The 24,792-nt window shown below is 41.8% G+C and overlaps 1 protein-coding gene across 3 annotated transcripts in view; it reads left to right on the forward strand.

The window, feature by feature from the left end:
• mpp7a (MAGUK p55 scaffold protein 7a) overlaps window positions 1-24,792 on the forward strand; it is a 128,070-nt gene that overhangs the window by 548 nt on the left and 102,730 nt on the right. The gene's annotated exons all lie outside the window — the stretch shown is intronic.

Below are 24,792 nucleotides of genomic sequence, written 5' to 3' on the forward strand. Positions count from 1 at the left end.
ACTTAACAGAAAACCTTACCCGAAGAATGCACGTCCAAATGTGCAACTCTTCACTAATAGGACTTTTTATTTCTATGAATTTCAATGGCATTTCACCTGACTTTGGGGAATGTTTCCGAGGGGAAAGTGAATGTAGCTTTAATGGAGGGCTAACGTATGTTCCGTGGGGTAATTTTTTACCGCACGACTTAACCCAGAAAACAACAGGAACTGCCAGTCTGCTTATGGCAACAAATACTCGAACCATTATGAGTAAATTTCCTCGTGTCAAAACTCTCAACTTCCACAAAACACACACACACACACACACACACACACACACACACACACACACACACACACACACACACACACACACACACACACACACACACACACACACACACACACACACACACACACACACACACACACACGAGAGACACCCACGCCCTAAACGCACGGAGTTACTCCTCCAGGAAGTAGTGTGTCGTGTATCATGGCCAGAGGGAATACAGAGCCCTTGTGCTCCTGCGAAGTCAAGTGTGTTGACACGGAGCTTGTCACTGGCTGACAGCGCCGAGCCCCTGTGCTGGCAGCCCACCGAGAGACTCAGCACTTGGCCAGCTTCCATCACATCCAGCCATTAGTTTATTTAGATGTGTATATTATAATGATAGGGGACACCATGTGTTTTTTGTCTGACAACACGCTCTCATAACCATAATTGCTTGAGGGTACGCCATGGTATGAAAGAGCTCGTCACATTCTGTATGACCTCAGTGTGTCTTTAGTTGTACATGAACATGTCTAATTATACTAGCAATATATCTATATTATATCCATGACGGATAGGAGTGTGGATGCTGTAATATCGTAATTGGGATTTTCCTGGTTTTGTGATTTTCTGACTTAACCAGACTTAACTTTCATATTTGTTTGTCTTTAAATACATCTGCATTACAAATGATTATTTACACAAACTCTTATTGTGCAAGTATTTTGTAAAAGCATCAATGGTCAACTCAAAAAGATTGTTGGAACACTGCCATTATTTGTGCCGAGAGTCATTTGTTTCTTTACCAGAGTTTGCATACTTCTGCAAACATGGGAAATAAGTTCTGTATTTACGGTTTGAAAAGCATTTTTACAGCTTGAATGAATAATCCAAAAACTGCAGAGTTGCATCCATTGTTACTTAGCCTAATTCTTCCAAAACATTCAATTTAAATCCATATATAATAGTGTGTGTATCTCACTGCTTGCCAGGTAAAATCTCTGCATCAAGTCCCATTCTTTTTAACCAGTGTTTCTCCTCTTCATGGTCATGGTGCTCTGGCTGTGAGAAAAAGAGGAGGACATGGACAATGGCCTTACTTGGCTTGTATTTGAATGCCCCTGAGGGCACTCTCTACAGAGCTGACATTTCACTGTGTAAACTCCGAAGCCTCAATAGCTTGTCTGCAGTTTTGGCAAGCTCCTCTGCTCTCACTGGGAGTAGCCTAGTTCTTCTTTTAATTCTTGTGTAGAAAAAAAAAATTGGGAGGCCTTTAGTCTGTGTTCCAGCTGGGCAGGGGGACTCTCCCAGGAGACTTTGTGTATAAGCATTTCAGTCCAGTTCATTATTCTAGCTTTTACTGTTTATAAGGGCAACAGTTAAGCATCACGACAGGTGTGTTATGGCTTCATTTTGCCCTTTATTACACGGCAAATACACACACAGAAAAGTGATAAAGATAACTGTCAACTTCACCATCTGGAGAATGTCTTGGCAGGCCTTTGTGAGGGCATGTGACATGAAAATTGATGCGTTTTTTCCTTGATTTTTGTGCCCACAATGCTAGAGTTGTGTATGTAGAGCACAGGCAGCCGAGGTCAGGGCGGGGGCGGATGCAGCGGCTCGGACGAGAACCAGAATACGAGGCTTCGCCCTGTGTTGGTTGTCTGAACAGGTGTCTCCGAGCTGCAGTTCTGCATAGCTCACATTCCTAGGGTTTTGTTCCTGGCGTGGAGGGTCACGGAGTAGGGGGAGCGAGGTGTGGGAACTAAGAATGCTAGCGCGCAACACTAAGAATTCATCCGAGCAACCTGCTGATTGAGACAAACGCTTCCTGTCATTACAGCAGCGCAGCTTGTGTTGATGAGAAACCTGTCAGCAGCCCATTGCGCTGCTGGAGGGGGACAAAGCCCAAAGTTGGCTTCCATAACTGCTTGTCAGCAGAAAGGCTATATTTTCTTGGGGCTTAAGGGTGGATAGGATATAGTGGTTTAAAACCCTTAATCCGAGCATTAGTTTAGATCACTATCAGCTCACACAGAACATTGTCCTAAGATAAATGTTGCTTTTTCCAACCTCTGTTTATTTCATTTATCTTTCCTTCTTACCCATTAACACCTTGATAGACTTGTACATTACAATTCACACAAGCAGGGGCTAAATACATCCTCAAATTAAGCAATGGCTGTTGTCATTGCCTCACATACAGCTTTTTGAAGTTTCTTTTCCTCCATGAAAGAAGTATTTCTGGTACCCTGATAAAGCAAGACTAGAGGAGCCAGAACATTTTAAATATAGGTTGTGAGTTAGTTTTGGCCTCCCTAACAGTGCCTGTGCTTGAGTGGTTTCTCAGTTCAAAGATCTCTGAACACTGCCTCCTGACACATTGAACCTACTCTACTACCAGCCATTGCTAAATTTGGTATCATATGAAATATGTATACATGTTGTTGCAGTACCGTTATCCAGTTATAAAGTCTGTAAGCACTCTGGTCAAAACACCTAGAACATTCTGCTGATCCCAGCTGTTTGAAAGAAAGAGGGAGGTCTGCACTTTGTCCATTTTTAAGAATAATTAACGGCACAGTTGCGCTATCTTGGTTGAGTGAAAGGAAATAAGTAAAAAATATCATACTTTCCATTAAAAACAGTTTTTTTTTTTACGCCACGATTTGGTATTGCCTTGGTACTAAAAGGGACAAAGCACTTTCCCTAATGGAAAACCAAAAAGAGCCCTACCGTGCATGAAAATGTGCCATTTCTGCCTTGGTTTGTCCCATACTTGCAACTCATCATTATGGTTCTGTTGAATTGAGCGACATATAACCATCCCTACACCCACTGACACTCAGAGCATCAGATCTGTCTTTTAGCCATTTGCTTATTTCTTTAATTTATTATTTATTCCATTCATCTATCCTCTTCATGCACACTCACAGAGATCCTTCTCGAAGGTATATCACTAATCTCAGTGGCGAGTCCGCCCTGGACTTGTGAGCTTCCTGCTGCGGGGATTAAAACGATGTACTTGGCAGGGTCTGCGGCAGGGTCACAGATGATGAGCATCACCAGTAGTAATGCTGTGTAGTTTTGCCCCTGCTCGCCCTACAGAGGTGTAAGGTTTCTCTCAGCACCCCCTAAGCCTCTGCTGTGCAGCCCTGGAATGAGCCCACCCAGCAAATGGCAGCCATAAGACACCTGTGTCGTATTCCAGCTCCAAAGCTGTGCTCTGGCCATGCATTAATAAAAGTAATGCGTGTGGGAAAGCAAGTGGGGCTGTGAACCATCAGGGAGAAGGTTAAAGCTGTTATGTGGGACTGTATGTCTAGACGTGAGTGGTACGAAAGTAGAGTGTGTTGTTATGAGACTCGGTTTCATTCCTGTTTGAAAGCATACGTTTAGGAAACGTAAAGCTCCAGTTACAAAGCACAATGCTCCTATTATTCAGCTACGTCTTTAGCCTAATTCTGCGGTTAGCATTTGAAGCCTGGGGCTAACAGGAACTCGTTTTACCAGGTATTGCTGTGGGAATATAAATGCTGGCAAATGAGCAGTTTTGAGGAATTGTTTCCAAAGGAATATTTGCACAATCTTGTTAAAACATACCTTAACTGTATTAGCTTGTACCCAATTTGTCAGTAGTGGGAGAAGGCTATAGTCTTACATAGCGAGGCAATGGATTCACTTCAACGATGTCAAGCTTATTTGTAAAATGCTGCTTTATTTATGAGGGGTTTCCATGTATGGCCCCTGCCTCGCATTACTATGCCTATCCCCCTTAGCAGCCACGTGAATAATTGAACCTACTTGGAGAGAACACAACCAAAATAGTACAAAAAGTGTACTTGCTTGTGGTTGTGTACGATAAATCACAGCTTCCACGAGGGATTTGTGTCATTCTTGGTAACTAAATGTATGATCATGCTTTTTGGAAATTGACTTTAGGTGTGAATGAATGTTAAGGATTCAAACAGGTGCAGTGAGTTGGTGAGGTAAGATAGGACAACGGACAAAGTATTACTTGCCATTCATTCTGCTTGACCACTCCGCTACAAGCGGGATTGGATCCATGTCAGCTGTCAGGGATGGGTATCCAGTGCTGTATTAATGGAGCATGATGTTGCAATATTCATGTAGCTTGTGTTGATATTTAGAGGGCTTGGTTACCTTTGACTGATGTTTTCCTTCCTGCCCAGATCACTGAAGATGATAGTGACAGTAACTTGACCGTGCTGTAAAAGAGTGTAAATCATGTAGGGGTAATTAGAGCGCTGTTATTTTGTAACACATCGATGTCACCACTTTTCACTGATGCCTGTTGTTATGATAGACGTTGCTTGTATCAAATAACAGATGGAAACCAACATGTTTCTCACAAATGTAGAGAGAAACACTTTAGAAATCCAATGGATGAAGGTTTGAGAGGGTAAAGCGTCTTTGAAATAACAATCAGAAGAATATTTGAACCCTAATGTTGGATGTTCTGCTACTTTGCACTTAGGGATTGCTTTCTAGTAAAGTATTCTAATATTATCTCATGTCTCCTCTTGGCTTCCTAGCTGCAGTAGTAATGGACTTCAAATGCGATAAGGAAAGAAAGCACAGATGCTCCACCGTTGATCGTATTTTCCTTGTAAAGCTATTGCCATTTACCCGAGTGTACTCAATGGATGGCTACATTCAATTAAACCACGTTTCATTTCCTGGTGCCACTCGAGATATCTACTCTACCCTTGACCTTGCTGCAGTATAAGCACTTATTTGAAGAGATTTATTTTGTTACGCTGGGGTGGGGTGTTTCAGAGGTCTTGACTTCTTCAAAAAAGTGCTAATTAGCCAAAGCGGGGTCTCCTTAGCTGCCTGTTTCCTCTCAGTTTGTGGAGTAAACCCCACCCTTTGTGTGTGGGCCGTCTCGAGTAGTGTCAGCTGTTGCTGTGTACAGTTGTTGCTGTGTCCCCCCTCCCCCCCCCCCCCCCGAGGCTACATTTGGATTTGCCTGTTAACATCTCTGCCCGCCTTAATTGGCTCTCGACTCCACAACAAGTAAATGTTTGATTGGCGTGAGGAGGTCTGTGTGCATGTGTGTGTGAATACATGCTTTTGTCTCTGGACTTGAAAGTGAATGTGAATGTGTGTGTGTGTGTGTGTGTGCCGGACAGGCTTTCATTCTTCCTTAGTCCACTTGGCCCACTCTCTGTCTATTCCCTTGATGCTCGTTCAGTGCAATTACGGCAATTTGACTGTGAATACCCCTTCACAACCGCCCATTAGAACCATTAACTATGCAATGTTCACTCTTTGATGGGCCGGCCCACGTGATTAGAACTACTCAATCCAGATGATGGCAGAGATGGGGATTGTTAACCGTTCAAACAAATGGCACTCCATGCTTTCCACTCTGTACCCAAATTAATTTGTATAAAATGGCACATTATCTTCCCATATGCCCACCCAACAGAGGGGTCCAGTACTTATTAACTAAATGGTAAATGTAAGCATGTAAGTTAAACATTACAAGGGACTGTGTAATCATAGTTTAGCCAGATGTGATGGATTGAATAATCATTTATGAAACGGTACGCTTGACACGCAGTAGCTTCAGGTAACACAAGCAGATGGACTGATCCCATTCAGTAGCGCACAATATCATTTAATCCACACAGAAAACACAAGTAAATGAGTTTTGTATAACCAGTGGGTAATGGTGGCTAATCTAAACTAATGGTAGCAAACTTTGGATAGATATTTGCTGTACAAGCGTTGTGTCAGTTGGACTTAATGGCTAATCTCCACCTGAGCTGCTGTTAAACTCAGTTTTAGCATTTAGTGATGCTTATGAACTTATTACAATGTTGTTGTCAACGGTTAGATTGGCTCACTTGTTGCTCGTCCTGGTTGAAAGGCTTTTGCTAGGTCTATAGCTGATAAAGAAATCTCCTACTGATCACTTATTCCGTTCATAGTGTATTTTTCGGATACTTTTGACTTTCCTACTTTTATTTATGTTTATTTGTGTTTTATTTTGCAGTGTTTCTCTTTTGAGACACATTTTTTGACAATTTGATTTCGAGATTCATCTAATTTGTCTGATTTTTAAAGCTTGTGTGACAGCCTCACTTTGCCTACCTGAGCTTCCCAACATATTTCTTTCAGCACTACCATGTCCTTTGCCATTTGCCAGTGTAATCACTCTTGCCACACACGTAAAATATCCAAGAGCTGCCTTCGGGTGGCTGCGATCATTTCAGCCTTACGTTGTGACAGATGTTATTTGGTATTTGCCCTTTTATTTAAAAAGCATGCGCACATTTGAACAGCTGTCATCCTCCTCTGCTGCTAATCATATGGCACGCTCGAATCAGAGGACGGGCTTCTCGGCTAACGTATCCCTTAGCGCACCACTAATTGCTGACGAACCATAAGGAAATGATTTTAAGCGGAGGTTTTTGGCTGTGGTAAAATGAAAGTGTGATATTTATAGTTTGCTTTGGATTGTCCCAGCCTTGATAACAGAGAGTACAGTGTTCAGTGTTTGCAGGAGTAGCTGGCTCTTGGAACGATGGCGACTGCATCGTCATGCAGCTCGTAGAGAGGGGGCCCATTTTGAATAGAATTTGTATTATGGAATCCGCAGGGTGGAGTTGGGGTTTGCTCGGTAGCTTCACCGGGTCATAGAGTTTGTTTATGGTGCATAGTATAATATATCCAAGGAATGTAGTTGGCAGGGTTTGACATGTTATTGGATAACTCAAAACCTACATAAGATGTGGCTCAATGTTTTCCATTTCCAAGGAGCTAGGCCAATTGAGATGTGAATTGTAGAACTCTCTAAACAGAAACGTTTGAAGTCACAAACTATTGATATATCATAAATAGTACAATGTAAGCTCTCACAGCACTGTGCCTTTACAATAAAAGCATTTACTTTAATTTAAAAACAGTTCCTTGGAGTTTTCTGTGTGATTTTTGCATGTACATGTGCTATTATCCAAAGAACACCCTAAACAACCATTTATTATTTGCCTCGAGAAACTTCCCTAACATTGTTTTAGTTAAGATATCTTTTTGAAGGTGTCTTATGTAATGCATGTTATAACCAGTGGTGGAAAGTACACATTTGAGGTAGTTTACATCAGCATAACTTCTACTCTACCACTAAATATTGTACTTTTTACTTCAATACTTTTTTTTTTACAGCTTTACTTACTTTATAGATATAGATTTTGACCCAAAATGTATGAAGAATGTTTAAAGTATGATATTTTAATGTGGTTTAAACTGTAATCAACAAGTCATTGTGGTGTAGAAACCATTTACAGTTCCAGCTTCTTAATGTGAATATTTGCCGCTTTCTCCTCATTGTGCTTATAGTTTTCCTACAATCAGTGCTTTCACTTCTTGAAGTACCTTTTCCTGAATGTACCTAAATACTTTTTCTTGGGTACCATTCCATTTTAGTATTCTTACTTAAGGATCTGAATACTTCCTCCACCACTCCCAAGATACTGCAGATTTCTTAGATCTCCTCCTTACAGGATCTCACAGTTGGTCATCATAATGTCTCTGAATGCTTTTTCTCTCCGCCCAGTTTCCTCTCTGACTTCCGGGGTGGCCAGCAGCACCAGATCGAGACAAAGCCGCTCTTTCTTTGTCCGTTTTCCAAGTCGTCCCTTCAGTGGCTGGGCGCTAATCTGACTGACCATCAGCAGCTTCTGTCCTGGTCAGGGAAAAGACCGATACAAGGGGAGAAGACTGGGAGAGATAGCAAAAGGAGGGGTAGGGGGTGGTGGGTGTCATGCAGGGTGGTGACTGGACTATTTGGAATCCGGTGAACAGAGGAGTATTGTGTGCCAGTGGGACAGGATGGAACTGGTGTTAAAAATCCCAAAACAACTGTGCTTGTTGAAAACAATTTACCTGTGAAAAAAATGGAAACTACCAATGCACTGCGGATTCAGATCTGCAGGGATAGGATGTATAAATACCGTTTGATAAAAATACAGCATTTGTTAGTAGTAGCAGTTTTCTTAGTACAATGAACAAATAAGAAAAGGGTCTTATCATAATACTGATTAATTTTAGGCTAATATAGGCTTACATTAGGCTCCATGTTGACGCTGTTGGTTATATGGGAACTATAGGAACAGTTTGGAGTGTCATCATTAGTCTGTGACGCGGGGTCAGGCTGTGAGCTGGTTTTATTCAGCAACATTGTTCACAACGGGTCAGTAAATGTTAGAGATTCAAGGACAGGATTCTTCTGAAAGAAAACAGTACCTAGCCGATGCTGTGTTCCAGTCATGCGTTCTTGAATCATCCCATTATAGCCTAATTTCATTTGGGAATTAAGCTCAGAATGTGTATTTGTAAGTATTCCCAGAGGCTAGATAAGGTTAAGAGTTGCCTTGTCAATCGCCCTGGGTTATAAAGCACCTACATGTTTACACAATGGAAACAAACCCCTTGGAAATCTTGCCTGGACATTTCCTATTATTGGAAACGTTTTTGACACCAAGGCAAGTACCAATACTCCCTTCACCAGGGAGAAATACCCCGGCATCAGATATGTGTGCACTGTAAACAGCACACATGTCAGAACCAACCTGGTTTCTGCATGAGAGCAACACGAGACACCTTGCAGTAGCTTGTACTAGGGCTTTGACCTCGAACTTCGTTGTTCGAATATAATTCGATTGTTTAAAAAAATAAAGAAATTCGAACGAATTTTAGGGAGCCCTTAATATTCGAACCTATATGGGAATTATTTTTTATTAGTGTTGTTTTCAATTCAGATTCCAAGGTTTTTTTCACGCCTGGTGAAGTAAAACCGCGAGCTCATTATCAAGGCTATTATTGGTCATCTGGGCTCCTGTAGACCTATGACGTTGGCATCCTCCTGGTTCGCGCAATCGCGCTTATTTTAAAACAATATTCTAAAACAATGGCCGCGCCAACGACAACTACGCCTGACGAGGAGTAAGCCTTAACCTACTTAGCCTGACTGGCTTATTTTTTTATTTATTTTTGATGAGAACAGTGGATAAAACTGTTTGTGTTTAATCCAGAGTCTGATAATAATACAATTAAAAAAAACAAAACAAGTGACTGTGTTTTTCTTCCGAAAGCATCATTGACTGACTAGGTGCACGTCACGAAAGGTTCCTGTAAGCTCGTGTATTTCCGATGGAGCGTTAACTGTCATATGTGGGACCCACACTAATGTTGTACATATTACGGACACCCGCCATTGACTGATACACTGCCCTCTGGTGGACAGAACATCGAACTGAAGTGTGATACTAATATTGGTCTTACTGAAGACATTTAATGGTCAAAATATTATTAATAAATATTCGAATACATTCGAACTTTAATATTAATAAACAAACGAACTTCGAATATGATTTTTGGGCAAAAGTCAAAGCCCTAGCTTGTACTGAAAACAAGTGCAGATTGGTTAAACATAAATGGCATTTTGTGTGGCTGTAAGGGAGTTTCCCAACAGGAACAAACTTTAAAAAAGCTACATAAGTCAGATTAAGTGAGCCCAGTACAATCAACTGACAGAGGAAGAGGTTAGCTAGGTATCAAAGGGCCCGCAAGCTATCGTATTCTTGCTTCTCAAACTGTTTTTCTTGTGTTAACGGACTTAGCAATGTCTCTCAGCTTCCATAACCCAACCTGTTATTCCAAACAAACACTCAGCAGCTGATTTTGCTGAGTAGCTCAACTTCACTCAGGGGGAGGAACTAGCTAATAAACAGCCAGATCAGCTTCTGTAATGTTTGGAATACAAATATACAGAGTCTTGGGCCACAGTGGCTGTTGTGTGAGAAACACTGGCAGAGAGGATTGGACTCTATAGCCTGCTAATCCTCATCATCTGTACGTTGTTATACCTCATAGGTCTTTTGTAAATTGATTTGCCCTTGAAAAGCAGATTTCCTGTTGGACTACAGTGAGTGGCCAGTGTTGCCTCAGGTTGATTGGTGATAATCTGGTCTTTAATGAACATGGATTTAAGCGTAATACTCACAGATTTATTATTATTCAGATGTAAATGGGTAATGTTCATAACCAGATTTGTCTAAATTCATCACAAGACTTTAACTCGGCTACCTGACAGTGCAGATGTTTGAAAGTAAGAGAACACTTAATGTATAAAACCAGTCAAAACAAATCAATTCTTTATGAATTGATGTTATTTTTCAATATTTGTTACAAACTGGTACAAATGTACGGCACTGCTGATATCTTGCCATCGGGATCCTGAATGCAGTTATGACAGTTTCATCTTATCAACTATATTTGTTCATTTGTTCTTTTACGTGTGGATTATAGTACAGTAAACCTTCCCTTTATCTCGCTATGGTATTTTTGTTGAAAAATACCCGATTCTTGACTGATGTTTGTGTCTGTGTTTATATATTGCAATATTTAGAAAGGTTGCACACCTGATAACACTGATAACACTTGATTTATTTGCATTTTGTATCTGTGTGTCATGGGAGTCTTTGGTAATATTCTGCTGGTTCTGGATTTAAAGTATAATTTCTGAGTATAACAGAGAAAACAAGCTTCTTGGCGAAGGAAAGGCGTACAAACTCATCAACAGCATACATGTTGCTTCTTCCTGGTGTGCACTACACACACTGTATGCACTTGAACAAATGAGGCCTGGGAATGTTAAATCGTTTGTGTTTAGGCACACCTGCTTTTGTGATAGAAACTATTTGATGCTACAAGAAATGGAATGAAGTGCGGTCAGTGACGTTGGTGCGAGGGATGGACTGGTTAATAACAAAGTAACATTCTTGATGCTACTGAATATGTTTCTTTGTCTTTCCAAGTTGCATGTTCAGCTTTTCCCAAGGCTCAGGCAGACGTTTTACCCAGCATCACCGTGTGGGGTTATCTGGAAGCCCTGATAAGACATGACTACAACCGGGGAGGGTTTCATGGCTTTAACATTTGCATTATCCAGCGATAAAATGTAAATTACTCTTCAGGCACATGGATATCTTTTGTAATCTTCTAGTCTTCTAGGGCAGGTTCATATCGTGGTTTCATATGCATGTTAGCTCCAGTTGATAGCCGCAGGAGTATTCAGAGGGAACTAAAAACCGTTAAACCGTTCTAAAATGTAGTTTTTTATTTAGGATCTAATTTAGGAAACTCCTAAATCCTTACCCACTTCTGATACCACTGCGACAATTAGTGTTTGATCAGATATTTTTCTCTTACTAAAGTTCAACAGGTTTGAATGGGAGAGTTGGCAAACGTGCTCAACAAATGTCTGCGCCCAAGCAACTGCGGCAGAAATGTGAGCTTCATTTGATGGTGTGAATGTAAATCTACGTGTGTGTAGTGCACACCTGGATGTATTTGCACAGCGCAGGAGGTGAAGGTCAGTTTGCACTGTCCTGTCAAGTCACATCAGGCGCATCCCCTATAACTTTTTAGGGCCAATATGCTTTAGTAGATATGTGACAGCTGTATGTGTGCGCACCATTTGCAGAAATAAGGATAACCACTGGTAGCTATGGCCATCACAGCCACCGCGGTCCTTGTGTGGCATTTGCTTTTATAGTTTTAGCCAGATTTGTGTTCGTTTATTGGCAACAGTGAAGCTCATTTCTTAGCATTATCTCATTCTCACTGAAGATCGAGTCTTTGCTGACTCACCATTTTCAGACAAAATGATGTGTGTTTCTCAGAGAATTCAAGAAGTATCGTGTTAGATAGACATAGCTACTCCCTGGAGATCTTGAAATTATGCTCATGAAGTGGCTCAAACGTATGATATTAAAAGGGTGACAAAGTTCGGTCTCGATCAATGTCTTCTTCTCTCTCCTGTAGTGTCTCCCTTAGCGTGTACACATGGCACTTTCCTCCTGATTTGTGCTGAGACACTAGTTTTCCACTCATGCTTAACAGTGGTTTTAGTAATCCAAAGCTTCTGTACCAGATATATAAAAAAACACTGTGACACAGCAGAACATTTCAACCAAGCTTTGGTTGCATATCACTCCTCCCGATGTCTGTGGGTGTTTTGTATCACAGTAGTTCCTCATAAATCTTTAGTGTTGTCCACTTCCTCAGAGCTTAACCTCCTCACCTTGCAACTTCCCCTAATTAAACATTTAAAGGCTGGAAATTCAATTACTTTTATCAAACAATTCTCCTCTTCCCTCACTGTGCTTTTTTAAATAATTAACCCTCATGCATTGTGTGGACTTTTTAAACACTTGCCTCCTATTGTTTTTCTTTTCTGTAGAGAGTTTAATGTTTAATTCCAAACTGCCGATCAATGTCTCTGATTTCACTGACAGAGCTGCAGCGAGATGCAAAGAAGGCCGCGCTGGAATGTGAAACCTCTCCACCTCAGAGGAGGAGGAAGTGCTGGCTGCATGTCAGTGTGTCTGTGTGGGGGTGTGTGTGGAATATGGAGACTAGTGGAGATGGGAGCGCTTCAGAGTGAGAGATGATGAAGTTGGAGAGGAGAATTAATGGAGAGGTGTGTGTGAGAACGGTTTGCTATTATCAGTGCTGCTAAGCTTTTGTAGACCATAAGGATTAATATTATTATCTGGACCAAATATCTTTCAGAATAGGCCTCCAGTGGTACACAAACTACTCTACTTAAGTATAATGTTCAGGTACTTGTACTTTAGCTGAGTATTTTCATTTTTTGCTAATGTATTCTGTTGCTCTACTTTATTTTAGAAGCCAATGTTGTACTTTTTACCCCACTACATGTATCTGCTTTAGTTGCCTTATGCAGAAGATTCAGATAATTAATACAAAAAAAGCATTATTTAATTATTGAATAGACATTACAGGTTAAGATATCCAGCAGCGGGATACAAAGTAATTCAAATTAGATCCACATTTACTTAGTAATGCATCAGAAATCATAATCCAGTAATGTTAAATATGTGATTCTAAAATGGGCCGACACTTTTTTGTAATTAAAGTATATTTTGATGGGATTTCTTTTGTACTTTTACTTAAGACTTTAAATATAGAGCTTTATCTTTTAGAATACATTTTTACAACTTGATATTGCCACTTTTACTCAAGTGAACGATCCGAGTACTACTTCCATCACTGCCAACAAAATAACTTGGGAGAAAAAGAAGGTTCCAAATTTTAATTAAGGCAGAATAACGCACATTAATAACACATTCCTCCCCTGATGGCCCTTTTCAGCACATTGTTAGTCCGATGATATTTAAATGAGGTGAGTCACATTAAGAGGTGGGGGCCGGGGCGCCCACTGTGATGCTCAATTGCGGCTTTGTTCTTCGAGCCTCCTCCCTACTACATGCCTACATCCTAGCAACTAAAGCCCATGCAAAATGATTAGGGGTACCAGGAAATGGGGTTACACACACACACACACGCACACACACACACACACCATTTTATCAGTGTCCGAGTACTTCATCGCTGAGTGGAGGAATGTGTTAATTGGTGGAGCTAAAGGAGGAGACGCTCTGAAACAATATAATACATCTGAAGAGACAAAATACATTACCTGCCGTGTTCCTGCTGGGTTATCCAGTTCTCTTTCCCCTTTCCCTGCCTCAGGTGTATGCACATACAACCACGTTCCCCCCCCAGCAGAAAGACATTGAGCTACTTTACTGAGCCGCAGTTGATCCCCCTGTAAATACCTCTGTTTGTCTTTCTCTTGAAGCTTCCCAGTATCTCACAGTCGAACTGCTAATTGCATGTAATAACTCGCCCTCTCTGGGTTTTGTTCTCATTCAGGAGTGCAGAGTTACCAGCAGGGGGGGATTCAGTGCAAACTCAGGAACGAAAGGATCATGATAAAAGAGGCATACTGTTTTGTTTAGTCAACGAAAGATGTTGGTGGTCCTGACTTGGTAGTAATCTGAATATTGGTTCAGTAATTTGGATTTTGGAACTAAAGCTAGGGGGCAATAACCAAGTAGGTATACAACAGTTCAATGCCCCACAAACTAAACGCTGGGGTAAGCAGCTCTCGTTTAAGCACATAAAGAAAGAAAGGGAACTTGATATGGAAGCTCAAGCCCTGCATACTTTCTCACGTTTTGCTCGCCCTGTCTGTTGTACAAGCTTGTCGTAATCTCAGTTTCTTAAGTAACCATTACTGCCCAATGTAGGAACGGGTCGGTTGGATGGGTTTCAGGCACCGTTTATCTAACAATGCAAGTAGGGCTTAGTTTTTTGGATTTTTCATGAAGTGAATGGTTATTCTACTTCAGTATGGCAGGAAAAAAGTCCCATAACCCGGGCTACAAACGGTTCAAGACACCCGTCCGTTAGCATTATTGTTTATTCTCTTAATCAGGCATCTCCTTCCTTACCTGTAGTCCTGTCCCAGAAAATCTCCAGAGCAATTTCTATGGCCTATATCTTGAAGAACCGCCATCATAGCTGGATAATTGATAAGTTAGTCAAAGGGAAACTGACCAACAACAGTTTTCGTAATTGATCTTAGAAGGATTTGCTGCTTTTCTCATTTTCCCTTTTTATTCCCCACAGCAGGCTCTGCAAACTACAGCTCAGCATTTTTGTGGCCGTTATACCCTGCCGCACAGAGGCCTGTTTTTACAAGCCATTACCTGAGCTATGTGATCCTGCTTCCAGAAAAGATTAGGAATTGATTTTCATCTCGCTCACAAAACCTACAGAAACACACACACACACACACACACGTCAATGTGACGCAACATCGACCAAAGCCTTCTCTCTGATCTTCATCACAGTATGAAATCGAACCGATAAAATGTGTGATGGAGCCAAATGGAAATTCAGATCAGTTTTACTTGCTCTGACAAGCTCTGCAGAGCATCTAGAGTTTCTGCTTTTACATTTATCTAATCAACAACCAGAAGGGCAGGAATCTTTGGCCAGACAGGAACGTACACATACAGAGCACCACTATCAACCCCCCAATCATTTTAGCTTACCCCCTTTACCCTGCAACCTGACTCTAAAGCTCCCCTGACTCTAAAAACAGACCGAAGTCTCACCACGGAGCTCCACTCGACGCCTCGTTAATCCCTTTAATTGGAGGGGAGATAACCTGGGACTCATTATGTTTCACTGCTGACATTTGCCACTCCCTTTCCTTTTCCAAACTAAGAAAATCCACCTTAACCTTAAGCAGCAGGAAAATAAACAAGTAGGGGTGGGCGATATGGAGAGAATTAAATATATATAATATACAGGGTAACCGGGACCTCTTACCTTCGGCGTGTGCCCCCATACCAAAATGACGATTTTACTGGTATGGATTTTGTTGATGTTTTGAGGTGCAATATACAGCCACGGAAAGAGTTAAGACCTCTTCAGCAGTATCATTCACTCTTGTTTTATTGTATGGCTTTGAGTTAAATTATTTTATTGTATTCTCTAAACTACTGACAATTTCTGTGTTGGAACTCAACAGACACCGGACTGAAACATTTGGAGTGGTGTCTTAATTTTTTCTGGAGCTGTATGACTCGGCAGCTTTAAGACATGAAGAAACTATTCATTTCTGCTTCGCTCTGATGCATTATTGTCGTCAGAAAGTGGGCGGGGCCAACATTTTGAGCCCTCGTACTATATTTTTCCACTAAAAAACCCTTATAAAGTCTGGAAAAAAAACACAAACACTTTTTGCTTGCACTTCCCTATAGGGATATTCTTTCTGAGCTGCACACCTGAACAAATCTTCGTTAACGAGGCATCGTTAGGGTTATTGGTAACACCTGGAGCCTTCTTATCTAACTATGGCCAATGGCAAAACAGCAAAAATGGAATTTTAAACTTACAAATAACTCAAAAGAGGATCGAATATCTTAAAAAACACTATACAATATACGTCCACCTGCCAAATAGGACTCAGCGAAAGGGAAAAAAATCCAATATTTCTGATCAAAAAGCCGTATTTTATACTGCTATGATATTGTAGGGTTGACGATTGGCGCTTTCACAAAATATTCACAATGTTAAATTAGGATAATATGTCTAAGTGGGTGAAGGCAAATAATAGAACAGCTAAATATAGTCTGGTCACTTCAGAAAATGACATGCATTAACTGTGAGCAGCCTTTTAAAACCAGGAAAAATAATCTTATATTACCATATCAAAAATGGAAGACAATAGCTACTCTCATATCACTGTATCGATATAATATTGTACAACCAAGCCCTAAAAACAAGCAACTGAACCATCCTGACAGATTTAGCCTGGGATGGAGTCGCCGTTAGCATACAGAACATGTGTCTGCGTTCCTGTACAATGCAGTTCTAATCACATGGATAGTCACAGAGGGTAATGACTTTGTAAAGGCTGCAGTGAGGGTCCCTGTCAGGGTGGGCTTTAAGAAAAGGCTTGGCACCCCCATGTAATCACACACACACACACACAGTATCGGGCTGCAGAGTGACCTGTGTTGGTAATTTGGGAGGTGCTGATTGCTGACACTCCATTATGGCTGCTGTCAGCACCAGGAGCCGGCTATAATGATACTTCAACTGCGCCGCGGTGGAAAATGCTGAGTCGCTTACTTGCAATTTCAAATCTTCCAAGGTCATGTGGGTTGATTCTGTAGATCCATCCCATCTGCTCCCAGACGTTGGTGTTTGGGTCCATGTCCAACCTCTCGGGGATAATACAAATGTTGATAATGTGCTGAAAGGATTATCAGAAGTACTTACTCTCACACGCAAGCATTTCCGATCTGCATTACCGTGGGCCATGCTTCTGCTCCGGTGCTATGCTGACAATAGCATTTTGGCCGATGGTCGAACTGTTGGACCCTAAGGAGCAGATTTTAGTGCAGCATCTGCTACTAGCAAAGCTGCCCAGACACCCTATCATCATCTCCCTTTTCCATCTGGTCGGGAAACAGGCATTAACAGAGGTGAAGCCGCCTCATAACAGCCTTGTTTCTTGACTAACTGTTTTATTAATCGCTGAAAAAGATGAGTAAGCTACAAGTTTCTCATGCAATATTCTATCTCATAATGATGTAAAGCAAAACATGTCACTTAAATAACAAATAGTTCATTTTTGAGGGATACAAAGCATACTATACAGTCCATTTCAGCACATTTGAAATGACCAGACTGTGTAGCACATTACAATATCTAAACATAACTTGTCTGTGAAGTGTTTTGCTGAAAACAGATCCCCCATTGCAGCATGCCCCACTATTTCAGCCCTGTTCCTGAAATGCTGATTCTGTGACTGTCGCTTTAAATTTGAGCTGAGCTGAAACTGGCCACGCCCTTTGTAGTGTCACGCAGCTCTCTCTCCTCTGTGAACGTTTTCTGCCGGAGAAGATACTCAGCTAAACACTGCCGTGAGTAAACCCCATATTATGTTCCAAACCAAATCAAGCATTATTTCTGAAACACTTCTCAGTGTTTACCGCTAGAACAGTGACATTATGGGCGTTTCTCAATACCAAGAATGCAAAGAACGGACTTGTGTACTTGGGGAGAACGTTTTTGCGAGTTGTTCTTGGAAGAATGAACTTGCAAGTTGACGAGCACACAGAGCTGTTGGCGGTTTGAAACGATGCGTACTTGCTGGTATTGCGCAATACACAATTGTGGAGCTTCTCAACTCCGAAAACATTTAAGCAGATTTAGAATTCGCCATCGATTTTCGTAAAACTGCTAATATTTGAAATAAACCCTTGATTTCTCGCCTCAAAGTGAATTTGTGGTGATGAAATAGCATACGAAAATAGTAAAAACGTACCGTTGTTCAATGGCGTCGAGTAACTTTCCGCTCCTCGCTTGAATGCCGAAATGAATGCTGGGATATATTCGCTGCCGAGTTAACACAAGTTAGCATCCGATGCATCCTTGGTAAAATGGGCGTGTCGAGAACATTTCCGGGAATACATCCGGGAACTTTATCCGTTCTTGGTGAAAGCGAACTTGGGTTTGGGACAGTACTTGGGCAGCAAGAGATGACGTTTCACAAGAACACGAGCACACGAGTACAGACAAGAACGCATATTGAGAAAGGCCCATGTATTATATAAACAACTCTAAGTCCCTCCTGCATACATCCTGCTGAACACACAGACACACAGATGTGCTGCAGAGGGGATTCAGTTCATGACTGTATATGGGGGACGATAGGTTGGGACGTGTCACGTGGGTGGGACGTTGCCAGGAGTTCAATGTAAAGCCAGCCCACATTTCGGTTATGACGTCATAAAACGGATCAGCTCGTTTGTAACCCGTTTTTAGAGATGTGGGTAAGGAGGAAGAGAGAGTTGAGAGAGGGTTGTATTTTCTGACACTTTGTTAGTCTCCTTACACACCGCGGATACATATTTATGTATCAAAGACAGCCAAAAGTGCAGTTTGCTTAATAGGGGCAGCTTTAACAGACAGGACGTCTGAGGTGGTAATTTGTTAAGCTAACATTGATTCAATTTCAACAGTGCTAGGCAAACTGCAAGACATATGTAAAGAAATCATTGCCTTAACTTATTTCTACATCAAGTTGAAACAGCTTTTAGTTAACATCCTGCTTACCCTGTGTGTTTAGAGCAAGAATGCAAAGGCAATTGATTCTCTGCGAGCTGCTCTTTTTTTTTTAGTACAGCAGACTTCAATCTTTCTGATAAGGGCTGCACCAGAAAAAGCCCCCCCACAAAAACAGTATTGCATTCCTGTAGTACATGTTTTTGAATTTGCATCTGGAGGAATGTAAACAATGCTGCCACTTCATGTTGAGGGATGGAATGTGAGGGGGCGTCCGGTCCCAGTGAAGTTGTAGAGTATGCATTCTGCACATCTCACAGAGTACGTTAGCACCGACACGACTCTTTCTTCTCTCTGGCGCTCTGAATCTCTCTTCCAATATTTACAAGCCAGCTCTTCTCGCACACTGTCACTATAAATTGATAATGATGTTGTTAGACACATGTGCACACACACTCTACAGACCCTCTCGTGTGTCGCTGTACACCAGGGCAGAGTTTCATGATGATGTAATGCCCCGAGAAACAATAATACACGCAGCAGAGCTCAGCCTGCGATCGGCTAACCTAGTAGTCGCCATCCCAACACTCATCCATGTAAATGTCTAAAAGGATTTGTAACATTGTTGTCTTTACTACGCCAAGTATATGTCTGTGTTATGCGGTCATGCTGTGCAATATCACATAATCGTTTGTAGAAGTTGGAAAATTAATGGACGCTAATGCTAGCTGCTAACACATCTAATGCACTTTCGGAGTAGGTTTATATAACAGCTTGTTAAAGTTTCACCTCGCTGTAAAAGCACAATTACCCACACGGTTCTCTAACACCTTAAATTGCTTATTATTTCACTTTATTAATACAAAAAAGCCCCCGTTCTCGAAATGATGTAAGCCTTTTCTTCAATTGATCTGCCACTAGATTCTGCTTATCGTGCAGATTTGTAAGTCGCTTCCACGTACACTTGAGCGTGCCATTAAACATGGAGAGGGGGGGGGGGGGGGGGCTCAGCTGCTGGTTACTGCAGCCCATCTGTCTTTCCTGTCTGTCTGAGTCCTGCAAGTCCCCTGGGTCAGGGTCAGGTCTGGGTCACCTCGAAGACTTTCTTCAGTACTCTCTTGGGGATCGTATGTCCACATACAGCAGGGAATGGACAAGTGAAGAAAAGGTTGCTAGAGGCTTCAACTGCTGGGGGCAACGGAAAAAGAGAGAGTGGTGTTTGTTGATGCTAGGACTCTTAACCCTTGTCTGTGTGTGAAAACACTTGTGTAAGGGTTATTTAAGGACTTACAATACACAAAACACACCATCAAAAGTGAGATATACAATATTGCAAATGTGCATAGGGAATATAAGACCTTTACAAATGTTCTGGCCGGCCCTTGGGACCTAGTGTCTCTTTATGTTGCGAGGAAACCAAGTTCTGGACAATTTATGCGCTTACTGGTTAAATGGAGGTCAGTGTCCCGTTATTCTCCTCTGATCTATCTATGTTGAAATTCCCCAAATATTGTTGTACGGTACATAAAGTTACAATTCCTTCTTTCATTTATTGTACCCTACGACTCTCTGTCCCTCTATGGGTCATAACTGTGATTAAATTGGGCTGTTCAATGGTGCGTGGTGCATTTGACAAAGTTGAAATCAATTTAAAAGATGTATCCCTCCCCAACCCCAACCCCAACCCCCCGACCATGTCTACTGATGGACACCGAGACTGAAGGGACGCTGCTGCTTTTAAATGCTGCTGTGACCTTGCTGCTAAGGTCGATGCCCTTTACAGCAACAGCACTGAATAATACTAAGTAAACCGTACTCACTCCTAACCGGAACGCCTTTTTGTGAAGTATTGGGAAAATATGGAAATAATCAAAGGTAGCAATTGGGTTTCACTTCTACTTCAACTCCTGCAAAATAACCTAATATAGTTTTTACTCGTTGTATTGTTTATGGCAATATCCGACTGAGAATTCTGTTTGCAGAGAACAAAGCAAGTTATGTGGGAAGTCGGTAACCTTGACTTTCAAATCCAAGATTTCTTTGTAAACATTTCATTTCATTTGTGTCTTATCCAAGTATCTGTTCCAGTGCCTTTTCCCGCCCAGTACGTTGATGCACAGCAACTCTGGGCCTGGTTTGCACTTTCTGGAATCTCCCCTGGGCTAACGTTTAGTATTCAACAAAGCCTTTTTCCTGTTTTCCTTCCCTCATTCACAAGCACAGACATAATTTAAACCTGCCCCTTTCATATCTGCGTTTTAAGAGGCCCTGACTTTCTTAGGCCCCTGTGTGGGAGGGGTGAGGGAGGTCTGATGGAGGACAGGGCAGCATTGAAGATGCTCAGCGGTTTGGAATTCTCCTGCCAGAGTGAGTAACACTGCGGATGGGAGAGATGTCACCCCCCGGCTGATTTAAACCTGTGTTTGTGTCCTGGGCAGGGGGGAGGAGGCAGAGGGCATGACTGTGCTCCGGAAGATTTGGCTACAGTGGTTGGTACGGCAGCCCACAAAAAACAATAGTCTGTGGATTTAATTACGGGATGATATGGTGTAAAAGTGTCTGTAATGATGTGGTTAAAAACACATTTAATGCTATTTTGAAGGAGTTGTTTTTCCTTGTTTGTTTTTAAGGAAAGCCTCTTTTGACAGTAAAACCAAAAATGTGGCTTCATGATTACATCCTCTCCACTTCTTCTCCAGTGTCTGTTTTTTAAATGGACACTATTTAAACTCAGGTTGTCTATTCATCCTTCTGTAGTCGGGTTAAATGATGCCCCAACAGCAGCTGGGTGCCATCTAGTAATTGTTTGTTTTTCTATCATAAGCAGCTTAGCACCGGGATTATCAGTCGCTACAAGAGATGTTTCTGTGCCACAGCAAGAGGGGGGGGCTTGCGTCTTATTTTGTCTCTCTTGTTTTTATTGTCAAGATCACAAATAGTGAAAGGACGAAAGACAGCCTTGATGCTGTGCAAACACCTGTGTGTGTGAAGCGAGCCACAACACTGGAGACGGATACCAACGTGGTTTTGAATCTCATATGGGAGAGTAGATCTACTTCTCTTCTTAGAATATGGTGTATTACTACTTTAGGTATCTCAATATTCTTAAAGGGGCCCTATTATGCTCATTTTCTGGTTCATATTTGTGTTTTGTGCCTCTACTGTGACATGCTTACATGCTTTAATGCTCAAGAAGATCTTTATTTTTCTCATACTGCCTGCACCTGTTTTCACCCTCTGTCTGAAACCAGAGTGTTCTGATTGGATAGCTGGCCGGATCTGTTGGGATTTGTGAATCATTTGAAGATGTTCTGCACCTTCTGCCTATCACGCACAATGTGTAGGAGCGCTAGCCAGTAGAAGCGCAAGGGTATAGTGATGTCATTAGGTGATGAAAGTAAAAGAAGGATTCTAATTGAGGTGTTTCAGGCAAGGGGGGCGTGTGTGGGAGATCTCCCTCTGGCATGGACCATTGGATTCAAGCCTTTGCAGACCATTTACATGCATACAATACAGGAAAGGGAAACCCCAGAGTAGCGTTGTAGGGCTTTTTGAGATGTTTACTTGCACACACAAAGGTTTTAGCAACAACACAGAATATGGCCACTGTAGCATACAAAAAAGAGAACTGACTAAATATAGTGTAGCTATTAAAGCAGCCCAACGTGGGAAATAATCCCATTACACTTTAAGTCGGGATAGCTCATGATATTTTCGGCATCATAGGACTCGCACGTTAAAAAGCATTTTGCTAAAATCTGCTCAAGGAATTAAAAATACAAAAACCCTATTTCTATGATTGCTCTACAGCTGGACACAAGTTTTGCTATCTGGTAACTGAAACACATGTTTGTCTTAGTCCCTCTTTGGTTACTGATTTATACACTGGCTTCTTCTGGAACTGGACCTGGAATGGCGATTTAATTTAGACCTCAGAATGACTCCTAGATGAGGTGCTGTGTTACCATCCCATGTCTCAAACTATCACTTATGTGTTTATGTTCTCCTGAGCGTGATAGCATGTATATTTGGGTTTTCATTGGTGTAATGCAACCCGGTCACAGACTTCAGCCCGCTTCACCTACTCTGCAGCTCTCCTGGAGTGCTAGCTGTGCCATCTGAGCTCCCGACAAACTCTCCCTCTCCCTGTTCGACCCCGACCAGAGCCCTGCTGGTTCACACTGCGGGGAATTAAGGCGGCGGTTTGAACTTTCTTGGAAACAGTTGCCTCGTCATCGACTTTGCAGTTATTGTCACAAATGGCAAAAGCAGGAGTTGATAACATGTTCTGAATCTTTTTGTATATATGATTTATTTGGAGAAAAAAATGAAACACAGAAAGCACATAGACCCTCACATGTACCACTAATTCAAAGGGAGTAAGAGACCATTCTACCATGGTCAACAATACCAAAAACAAACAAACACTAGGTCCTGTATAGCCAGACCAATACTGGATTTTTAAAACAGACACTTACGGCGTATCATAAATAAACGTCGTTTTTGTTTTGTTTGCAAGGCTGTTGTTCGAGAAATCTCACAGCCACTTTTGGACAGATTACCATTAAATTAGTACAACTCTAGTGGTCCCTTCAATGAAAATGAATTGTAAAAAACGTTGGTGATGTCAGAATTGGTCCGATACTATTGTTTATTACCCAAGGCTTATTAGAAATCACGTGCACATTGGCATCCCGTGCTATCATGGCTATATAATCTTTCTCTCGTAAGTAAGATTCCTTGTCTTTATAACAGTTTTGAATTGTCCCTGCGTACATATGAACTGAGCCGGTGTTTTACAAAAACATAACTTCCACTGTTCCTGTTAAGTCGCCGACCCACATGCGGCTATTTCTGCAGCAAGCTAATACCTGATATGATACCCACTTCTTCTCAGGCAAGCTTGGTATGGCTGCCTTGTATCAGAAGTTGGCCTGAAACTATTTTACACAGACGCCTGTTGATAGTAAGAAGGATTATTTTGAGCAGCAATGATGAGTGAATATTAAAACTGCTTGAGTGTGGTTAGGTTTGCATCTCACAGACTAATGTGAGTGAGTGGGTTAGGGTGTATTTTCTACCCCTCTTTTTGCCTCTTTCACCCTCTCTGTACCTTTCACTCTGCTTTTGTTCCATCCTTTCTTACTTTTTTCTCTCCTCTCTTCCCTTTACCTGTCTCCATCAATAATGCATGTGTTAATGGGCTCACTTCCACTTCCGGCTGCAGCTCTGTTAACACGTCCTGTAAACGCCCACAGAAGGGTGCGTGTTAACGTGTGCCTTGCAGACGTGACTCCGTTATGTTAGCCTGTGTCTGTTGCATCACTGCTTTTTTTTTGTCAGTCTGTGAAAGCAGCGGTCTCTTTCTGTTTCTACACGTCTCTCTCCCTTCGATGCATGTACAGTAACTCACTCCAGCAATATATGGGGTGGTTGTAGGTTACCCAGCAACACTTCTGGATTAGTGAGGCTTATGACTACCTGCTGCTCTCTCTGAGTGCCTGTCATTGCAGGTGCATTGCTATTTACAGCTTAAATCTCTCATCTGAAAATCCGTCATCATCTAATTAATGTCAGTGGAAAGTGGAGTTACATATTCATTCTGTATGTTTAAAGGATTAATGTCTCTCCCTCACGATGAATAAGTACAATTCTATTCAGGCACATTGGGTCGTACAGCTTAAGTGAAAGCACTCACATCAAGGATTTTGATTAAGCAAAGTGAGTTCGGCTCCCTCCTCCCGTGGAGTTTATAGGATATTTTTTTCTGACTTTTCAGGTCCAGGATTAATTGAATTGGTCATTAACAACGCAATGGCGACCCCGCACGCTGTGTATGTGTGTTCGTGTGTGATTGAGAGAGAGACGGGGAGGAATGTGTGAGTGGCGACTGATAGTGACTGTGGTCTCCTCTCACTGTTAATGGGTCAGGAAGAGACAAAGAGCGGCTGTGTGTGCATGGGAACCACAGGGCAGAGATGGGAGGAGGACAAAGAGGTGTTAAGACAAGGAAGTTGTTGAGACTACAATGCAGTTTTGGAACT

This window comes from Eleginops maclovinus, chromosome 21 (assembly GCF_036324505.1).
Source record: "Eleginops maclovinus isolate JMC-PN-2008 ecotype Puerto Natales chromosome 21, JC_Emac_rtc_rv5, whole genome shotgun sequence".
In the NCBI taxonomy this organism is placed as follows: domain Eukaryota; kingdom Metazoa; phylum Chordata; class Actinopteri; order Perciformes; family Eleginopidae; genus Eleginops; species Eleginops maclovinus.